General features: G+C 44.2%; 1 protein-coding gene across 2 annotated transcripts in view; it reads left to right on the forward strand.

The window, feature by feature from the left end:
* WDR37 (WD repeat domain 37) overlaps positions 1-9,698 on the forward strand; it is a 119,106-nt gene that overhangs the window by 8,249 nt on the left and 101,159 nt on the right. For both annotated transcript variants that reach the window (XM_018554188.1, XM_018554189.1), the window contains exon 2: positions 6,228-6,296. The gene's annotated coding sequence lies outside the window, so the exon portion shown is untranslated. The remainder of the gene's footprint in view (positions 1-6,227; positions 6,297-9,698) is intronic.

The raw sequence follows: 9,698 nt of genomic DNA on the forward strand, positions 1-9,698 counted from the left end.
TATATATATATATCTGTGGAAAACCTGTGTAAGGTGAGTTCTGTTTATGCAAAAATCTTCTTTACAACCAAAACTTTTTCCTTATGGTTCTGCATGCATGTAAAAGGATGAAGACTGCAGGAGGCTGACTTATAAGTGCACGTGTCCTTTTCTCCCCTTCCCCTGCCTTACCCTAACCTACCCTCCTCTTCCACAGATGCATACTTACCTCGAGGCCACAGTCGCGGTTCTGATGTCCAGAGCCTTAGCCTCATGCATACCTGTTGGATAGGTGTGGGTGCAGTAGTGCATTTAGAATGAATGTGCTGCCTACTGCAGCTAAATCACACTGAAAAACTGCAAGCACCTTATTTTAAAATAGCTTGGAACTACATTGCAACGTAATAGGCGATGGCTATGTGCTTTGGGGTGCCATTAAAGCGTATCTCGCCAGGTGAAACTAAAGAAAAAAGTGTAAAAAAGAAAATGAATGCGGTCACTACATCGAATGATTGGTACGCTGGTCTCCGATCCGGCGCTGACTCCTCTGAGCTTGCTGGCACTTCCTGTCCCACGGTGTCTGCATGCGGGTGCACGCGTCCATAGACTTAATTTTTGTACACTTTTTGCATATATCTACTGCTTGCTAGCAGTAGATATATGCAAAGAAACAGAGGCTTTAATTATCCTTTAAGCAAAAACAAATAGAAGTTGCAGGCTGGTATGCTTTTTATTGCAGAAGAACAGCATACAATGCCTCTTCTGCAAAAAAGCTTCTTGCTTGCCTGCTAGTAAACTTTTATATAAGTACACCAAACTGCACATGCTCGGTGTACTATGTTGGCGGGCCTTGGCATCAGGACTATTAATATTATTATTATTCAGGATTGATATAGCGCCAACAGTTTGCGCAGAGCTTTACATCAAAGTAAGACCCTTCAAATGTAATACAAATCAAGACAAGATGGTAAGGAGGCTCTTGCCCGTCAGAGCTTACAATCTAAAGTATGAATCAATTCTGGTGCACATGTGCGGGGTTATGTCATCCTGGATCAGCCACTCAAGATTGCTGTAGACACCAAACTCCGAAAAGTACCAGCAGAAGATGTTGGTGCCAGCAAGGGAGCTGGACATTGCTTGGCTGCAGTGGTGGTAAGTTTAGTTCTGCTGTTAGGCCTTGTTCACACCAAGCGCGGAGCAGATGCAGAGCAGAGCAGTTGCAGACCGGATCAAAACTGCGACCCATGTATTCCAATGGAATTTTTTGCTCCAGTTCACATCGCAGCGTGCAGTTCCAGAGCAGGTGAAACAACTGCAGCAAACCTGTTCTTTGCCAAGGCGTGGTAAAGCAACAGATATTTCCTTTTAATCCTCCCATCCCCTGCATGGGCAAAGCACAGGTTCACTTTAAACTATTTAATCAACCTATGAATTGATTCCTTCAGCTGGTTAAGCTGTTTAGGACAAATCGTGCATAAATTGCTGTCCATTTGGACTCGGCATTGGCAACCCTTCTCTTCCTCACTACACGTGTTGGCTGGATGTCATAACTGCACCCAGCTGACCCAAAGGGAAAAGGCTTGCCTAGCCAGAGTAGAGTGATTGACAGACGAGACAGTGAGATGTGTCATGTAGTGACAGACTATGTGGAGTGATGACTACACCTGGTTGGGAGAGGTAAGAGGAACATGCTTGCTATGATGAGGTCATGTCTTGTAACAGGGAGCAGTTTAGAACAATGGTGAATGAGTAATATGGCATTGCCGAAACAAAGATTGAGAGAATTTGGAAGTGAAATTGGATCTTGCTGGAAGAAACACGCGGCAATGCGTTTGCTCAGGCCTGAGCTGTATACACATTGAGAGCCAGATTGTCATGAAAAATAAACCCGTCATGAGACCAGTAAGCTGCCTTCCTCGTCTACCTTTTTGAAAATTCTACTTGGCTGGCTTTCAGGTTTTTCCTCTGGCTTCAACACCTTCAAAGTCACTGCCTTGAAAAGAGTGGCAGGCGGTTTGACTTCTGCCTGGGTTGGTGTTTCACAATATTACAATGTATGTAAAGCCAGAACCTTTTTACTTAGTTTTGCATAGAGCAACGAAGTGTGGAAATCCCTTTCAAGGTCATTTTTACTGTCAGTATCTCTGTGGGGAGGATTTCCCTTCACTTCCTGTACAGGAAACACAACAAGAAATAAAAGGAGATCTCTCCAAAGTGAATTGAATTCCCCACACTAGAGTTATCATGGTGACAGCTGTCCTCATTACCATTTTCCTTCACCTCTTGCTCTGATGACACCTTTTTAGGCTCCATTCACACTGGAGCAGCTGTCTGCACACGCGCGGAGCTGCTCAAAACCAAAACAATGCACTTTAATATGCATTGTTCAGACTATTGTGGGGACCGCGCGGTTTGAAACTGGCGGCTCCAAAAATAGTGCAAGCACGATAATACGGCGGATTCTGCGCGTTCGCGGCTATATAATAGCCGCAGACAAGCGAATCTGTGCAGTTGTTGCACAAATAGCGTTTGCGTCCCGTGCAGTCTTCTGCAGGAAAACCGCGTGGGAAGCAGGAACGCTATATGTGAATGGAACCTTAAAGGTTTTGATTTGCCTCAGCTTCTGTCTCATTAACTATGGTCACAAAATGAGGGTGAATCTCCCTATTGGGGGCACAGATTGCAATAAAAACCTGACAGAAGGTCTAACCCATCCCTACTCTAGCAAATTTTTCCTTTGCATACACTTAAATGCAAGAGGAGATATGCGACTGCAAGGCATCTAGCATTTGCAGGTGGTTATTTCATGTGGGTCTCTTTTTAATGCTGAATTCTGATTAGGATTAGAATGACCAATTAGCAGCACATTTAAGGGCATCGGCCGGACGTAAATCCATTGTTAAGCATGCTTGTGTATTGATCCAGTATGCCACTACCTGAAAAATGACCTCGGAGTGTGAGACCGCCATGAAATGTCAGTAGCCGGTGGGAGGACATTAGAACTGAGACGCTCCAAACTCATGTAAATGTTTCATGTTTTTGAGAAAAGTCTCATCCTTGGAACATTCTGTACTGTAGCCTTGTGGCTTATTGTACAACAGACATACCTCCAGAGTGTCATATAGATACCTTTATCAGTATACATTTTTAAATGCTCCTATACCAAAAATTTTACTTTTTGGTTTATGCTCTAGATGAGTGAGTGACTTTAATCCGTTTTACAAGCTAACAGACGGCATTCATTTGTCCTTCTCATTTGGGTTTTAGAATTTTTTTTTTCAAGAGTGTTCTTTTCTTTAGATTTACATACTAAGACAAAAATAAATAACACATGCAAATCCAATAAACCCAAAAAGTGCACAGAGGTTGGGGATACACACCTCTGTTCAAGGGCAATGTGACCTCAGAGGTAGAATAGGTGCAAATCAATAAAATACAAAATGCATAAGAATCATATCGGGATGCAGAGAGGTCACTGAGGACTCCAACTTGTTCCTAATCCGATGAAAATGGATTAAAAGACCAGTAGTTAAGCACCCCAATCCCATACAGGTCAAGGGGAGAAGGAGAGGGTTGGAAAGAGAAGTGAAATGGGAAGAAAGAAAGGGGGGGCAGAAACTGGTCCATGAACAAGGCCTAAGGAATGTCTTCATGACTTATCATAGGTAGGGTTGAAGAGGAGTATTCGCGAGTGGGGTTGAGGAGGGGTGAGCCGCGAGTGGAAATGAGTCTAAAACTGAGCATTTGGGTATTTTTGCTCCAATACTTACCTCGATACCGGAACTTCCTCTCATAGTGATATTCCCTTTGACCGGCAGTGCCACAAGGGAGCATGGAACCGGCTTCCCCCGCCAATCAGGAATCCAGGAGGCATTCGAATGAGGTCATGACCCACCTCTCGGCTTCCTGATTGGCTAAGAAGCCAGGCTTACTTGCAGTGTTGCTTGGCAGCGTGAAGCTGGTGTCCTTGCGATAGAACACTGGCTTCCTGATTAGCCAGGCCCACACTACCTGGGGATGCCGGTAATAGTATTCGGTATCGATATATACCGATTGATAAAAATATCGGTACTCATTACCAAAAACCCTGTATCAGTGCATCCCTAGTACTAAGTTTAAGGATGCTAAACATGAGGTAAGAAGTGACTGGTTGGCTTAACTTTTTCCTCAGTTTTCAGTTGACTCCTCTGTGAGGATTCCAAGGATTCTGTATGACCTCCAGTGGATGTCATTATATTAAGTAGCAGTATGGCGAGAAGGGATCGCCCGTGTGCCAATACACTAGAATTGACAGTATTTGCATCAGTGTTTTCCTGAATATCGTTTATTTACTCCTTCTTTTTGTTTCTTGGTTTACTCTCAATGTTGATGTTTTTGTGTTGATTGTTTGTGAATGAATGCTATAAGAATTATGTAAGAATATTTATCAGCTTCTTATTTTATAGCCCATAACACTTACTGGGGATGCTTCAATAAAGCATTCGTCACACATTTATGGTGTTCTGGCTATATTAGAAAGTTCTGTCCCAGATTGATGAAAGCTTTGCAACGGTTTTCTTGCTGTTTCCGATGCATGTGACAAATCAAGGTAATTTGTACACGTGACACTGACATATTGGTGCTATGACTGCAACAAATTTGTTAAAGAACTCCGGGCAAACAAACGAAGTACCCTTGCAGTGAGGCTACACCTGCACTTTAAGGGTTAAGTGCCCGTTTTGTCTAGGGGGCGTGAATAAAGCCCTTTTACTTGCCTGATCCCAGCTTCTGTGACTGTCAGCACTCACCTTTCCCCAGCTGTCCCCCTGTTCTCCGACTATGGAATGTCCTTTGGTATCTCCTCATTTAATGCAGGTCAATGGACCTACATAAGGCATGATGATGTCCGCAGTCCTTGGACTGCCAGAGTAAAGGGGAAAAGAGGCTGCAGGGACCAGTCTAGCACCCCGGAGTGAGGCAGCGGGACTGAGGATCAGGTAAATAACACAGCTTTGAGTCTCCTAGACAAAACAAGCACTTCGCTCTGTACGTTTTTTTGTTTCCCTGGAGTTCTTCATTACAAAATGCCTTCATATTGGTGATGAGGAAAGTGGAGGTAAATGCCTCTTAACAGACCAAAATGGCGTAAATAAGAGAAGTTGATTTTTAGGAAAGTTAAATAACATAGTCTAGCCTGCAAAGTCAAGTATATGTACTTGCCTCCCGTGCCGCCAAGCTCAGCCATCTTTAAGAAATAAGCTTGTTGGAAAACCCTTTTCATCTGATCTTTTCAAAGCGTCTGGTGCCTGTGTTCCCCGCTGCTGGCCTCTGCCCCATGACAGGGCACAGAAGTGATATATATGGGCCAGCAGAAGGGAACCACAGAGCCAGCAGGGGACTGGGCATCACACACCCAGAAACATGCTGGATGCTGAAGATTCTTCAGCAAGCTTATCTCTTGAAGACACGGGAGGTTGACGGCAGGAGAGTGGTAAGTATTCTGGGCTTTTTACTTTTTTTTGCAATGGAGTCAAATGAAATGGTTGGACTGCATTGACTGACCTTACCTTCTAAAAATGCCTGCTACCTAGCTTTCAGAAGCTTCAGTACTTTCACAATCACTGACCTGGAACAAGTCTGTCGGCAGTACAGTAAGAACTCCTGATCTGTGTGCTGGTTCCAGGTCATTGACTTGCATGTTGGAGCTCTGCAGGTTTTCAGGGCCTATTCACACTGGCCACCATATGCTGCTAGCAGGATATGGTGCCATGTGTTGCTACAACGCAAGGCACTATTTACTTTTTTTTTACTTTATTGACATTGAAAGAAACCTTTCATTCAGTTCTGTGAACTGCAGTGGAGCTCTGGTGCGTTGCAGAAAAAAAATCAGCATGTCTGCATTTTTTATAACGCACTGCAATCCACCTGTAGGCAGCATTGCAGTGTAAGCATGTCAAAAAAACAAGTGTTCTCTATATTCCCTTGCATAGGCGGGATTTGATCAGATGCAGAAAAATGCCAGCCACCCCAGATAGTGTGAACGGAGCCTCCGGCTCTCAGGGCACTCGACTGGACAGCTGAAAGAATGTGCTGGAACCTAAAAGGGCTTTATTTGCAGTATACGTGGCAGAGTGGCGCATAGATTTATCTTGCAGATGTTTTAGACTTTTTTTTTTGCCCACTCTTAGTTCAGTATTGGTATTCTGTCTTGTTCCCTCTGTCTTTTTGTTATGGTGATGTTATAACGGCATGTTTTCTCTTTACACTAGGTTGCAGAGTCTTGTACTAGAAGACCGACATCCCTGATGGGCCAGGAGCACATATCTGCCTAAATACAGGTAAGCTACCTATGTATATGATATGAAGAATCTGTTCATGGCAAGGTTCTTTTTGTCATGCTTAAAGGAGAACTATGGGGCAATGTTTTTTTTTCTTCCATAGTTCTACTCAGAGTCATGGGAGGACATATACTAATCTCCTCCCGTGACCCAAACCTCAGTATAAAGAGGGCTATTGCCCACTATATGCTGAGAACGCCGCAGCCGGGACGGATCAACAATACTGTCGAGATCCATCCAGCTGGCTGATTGACAGATGCCTCTGCCTATCTAGAGGTCGGAGCCAGCCCTCCCCCTCCCCTGTCGGTCCTTCCAGTCAGCGTTGGGGGATCGGAGAGGGGAAGAGGGAATCCCTACAGAGAGTCACCGCTCTCTGCAGGGAGATGATCAGGAAGTGAGCGGATCGGCAGTATGTGTTCACTCCCCGATCAATAGAGCCGACCGGTGACAGTTTCAATGTCACACATCGGCTCTAAGTATGGGGATGAGTGTAATTCACTCACCTCATAGTTCTTTAATTTAAGAGGTTGGGGTTTAGGGTCAGTACAAGTTCTGTCTACGTTATAAAAAATAAGGAAATTCAAATTAAAAAAAGCCAAAACCATAAGGCACAGAGGTATAGACATATTGTCCTGGAAAACTTTACCTTAAGTGTCAGCTTGCAATTGGTTCAGTGATAACTTAGGAGGAGAAGATCAGTTAGGTGAACACACACTTAAGGAAAACATTTGACATTTATAATGTTTGACTTTAAAGTGAACCCTTTTCCTCTCTTTGTCCAAAAATCACATCAATATTCAGCTCTGCATGCTGATATGAAATCATCTCATATTCATTAGTTAAACATATTTTTATTTTAGGTACAAACAATTTCTTGCTTTCTACTTCCTGGTCCTCCTTTGGCATTAGTGATGTGCCCAAGCAATGCATGCTGGGAAACCTCAGCTATTCCCATGAGATCTCGAGGAAAGGCATTTTCCTCCCCTGAGATGATGGGCATGGTCATGTGTCCTGGTCACATGTGCCAGAGTTCCAGGAAGTAAAGGGATGGATTCATCTGCCTTTAGTAAAAATGGCCAGTGGGAGAAGAATGGGGAAGAAAAGAGAAATAAGGAATGCAAAGAATACAAAGTCGGCAATTATCTAGAAGTATGTGTTTATAGATTGTCATTACTAAACATTTCTAAAGGGGTGTTTGTTGTTATATTGTAGATATGGGTCAAGTTCTTCTTTAATGTCTGGTTCACACCTGGGCGTTTTACAGCACGTTCCTACGCTCTGTAAAACGCTCAACATGTGAAAACCAATGATTGCCTAGGGTGAGCTTTCCTCCTGCTCAAGCATTCATCATTGTCACCTTTGCTAAGCTGTTTTGGAATCCCGGCCCTTTGAAGGTGTTTACATTATTCTATTGTTCCTAAAGATGCCCAAACTTGCAGCTTGTGGTTCTCGCTACCAGATTCAGTAAATGCAGTTTGAGGAGCTTTGTTCTTGTGCTATCTGGATGCCGGGTGTTTTTGTTCTTTCGGCGTGTTTTATATGACTCATTGGTAGTGTTTGGGGTTTTTTGCATGTTACTATGTGTTGTGTAATGAAATGGCAGTGTTTGTTTTGGAAGGTCTTGCTTGCTTTCATTTTTATATGTAGCATTACATGAATATGATGAAGGCCGCATTTTTATGTCCTAGGGTTAATGGAATGAAGGCATAAAATCCTGATTTTTTTTTTTTCTGTGGGAAAGTAAACACATAAAAAAGAGGCATTTTTTTAGGCACGTGTCTTATATAAAATGACATGTGACTCAGCATATTGCAATTGTATAAAAGCGGAGATCTCTCTGGGGAAAAATGCTGCTAAGGTTCGATATGAGTAATCACACAAGAAGCGACTGATCTCCACCTGCTTCTGGCTGTGCTCAGTACAGCTTCATTGGGAAGCAGAGCGTTCCTTCCACCCGCCACTGTTACAATAATTGAACACTCTGAGCAGCACTCCTGCAATGGAATGTCGTGCTGAGCACAGTGGGAATCATCGGAATATGACGCGTTCCTGCTCGCATGCTTTCCACTGCGTTCAGCAAAACAGTCAAAGCTCAGGCGTACACTGCAGGATTAATGCACTGTAATAGCAGCAAGGCCGGGTTGGTCCTCACCTAGCTTTATGTTGGCCATGCCTCTACTATGTGTAAGTGATTAATTTTAAAGGAGAATTATGAGGTGAGTGATTTTCACCCAGCTTCATAATCTGAGCCGACCTGTGACAATGAAACGGTCACAGGTCGGCTCAGTAGATCGGGAAGTGAGCGAACACATACCGGCGCTCACTTCTCGATCTATCCCTGCAGAGAACCGTGACTGTCACTCACGGTTCCCTGCAGGGATTCCCCCCCTCCCCTGTCCGATCCTTCAGCGCTGACTGGCGGAACGGACGGGGGGAGTGGCGTGTACAGCTGGCTCTGCCTCTAGATAGAGCCAGCTGTCACTCACGCAGCTGGGTGGATCCAGACAGGATTGTTGGGATCCTTTCTGGCTGCGGCATTTCAGTATACCGCGAGCTGTAGCTCGCGGTATACTGAGCTTTGGGTAACGGAAGGACGCTAGTTTGTGTCCTCCCGTTACCCTTAGGAGAACTATGGGGAAAAGACTTAACCCCATAGTTCTCCTTTTTTAAAGAAGGACTATTAACCCTTGCAGTGGTACTACCCCTGCATTGCAAGGGTTAAGTGCTTATTTTTGCCTAGGGTCAAAATAAAAAAAAAAGTTATACTGGCCCGATCCTCCGAGCCTGCTTGCTCTTAGACCAGTCCCTGGAGCATTACTCCCCCTCTGCTGCTGCAGTGTAAGGTCCCTGAGCCATCACGTTCTGTACGCCGCGTATAGGATGTGAGGATGCTGAGGTACATACCAGGTAAGTACCAGGTAAGAGGTACATGCTGAGGTAAGTATAACTTGTGTTATTTTTGACCCTAGGCAAAAAGCAAGCACTTAACCCTTGCAGTGCGGGGCTAGCACCACTGCAAGGGTTAATAGTGGTATGTATTGTATTGCAAAATCCCTATTTCTAGAGGTGTCAGTATCTCCTCCTGAACACCTGTGAACCAACTTTTCAGAGAATGGTAAAGGTCCACCGCTAGTGTGAATGAGGCCTAAGGAAAGCTTTTTATGTGTCACTGGGCAGGAATTGTGGTAGTTGCCAGCGTTCATTTGAGGGTGGGCAGATATCCTGTGTGCCAGTGTCTTACCCCAATATAAAAATGTACTGATAAAGGAATGTGCTTCACTATAATTGGCCCTAGGGCATGTGTGACAGGACATTACATTGCAAGGACCTTCAGGGACAGGGACTGGTGTGAATGGATCTATGTGCTCTGTAATATTTCCATGTTCTATAAAATGAATATCT

The sequence above is a fragment of the Nanorana parkeri genome, unplaced genomic scaffold, assembly GCF_000935625.1.
Source record: "Nanorana parkeri isolate BGI_ZX_2015 unplaced genomic scaffold, ASM93562v1 scaffold145, whole genome shotgun sequence".
In the NCBI taxonomy this organism is placed as follows: domain Eukaryota; kingdom Metazoa; phylum Chordata; class Amphibia; order Anura; family Dicroglossidae; genus Nanorana; species Nanorana parkeri.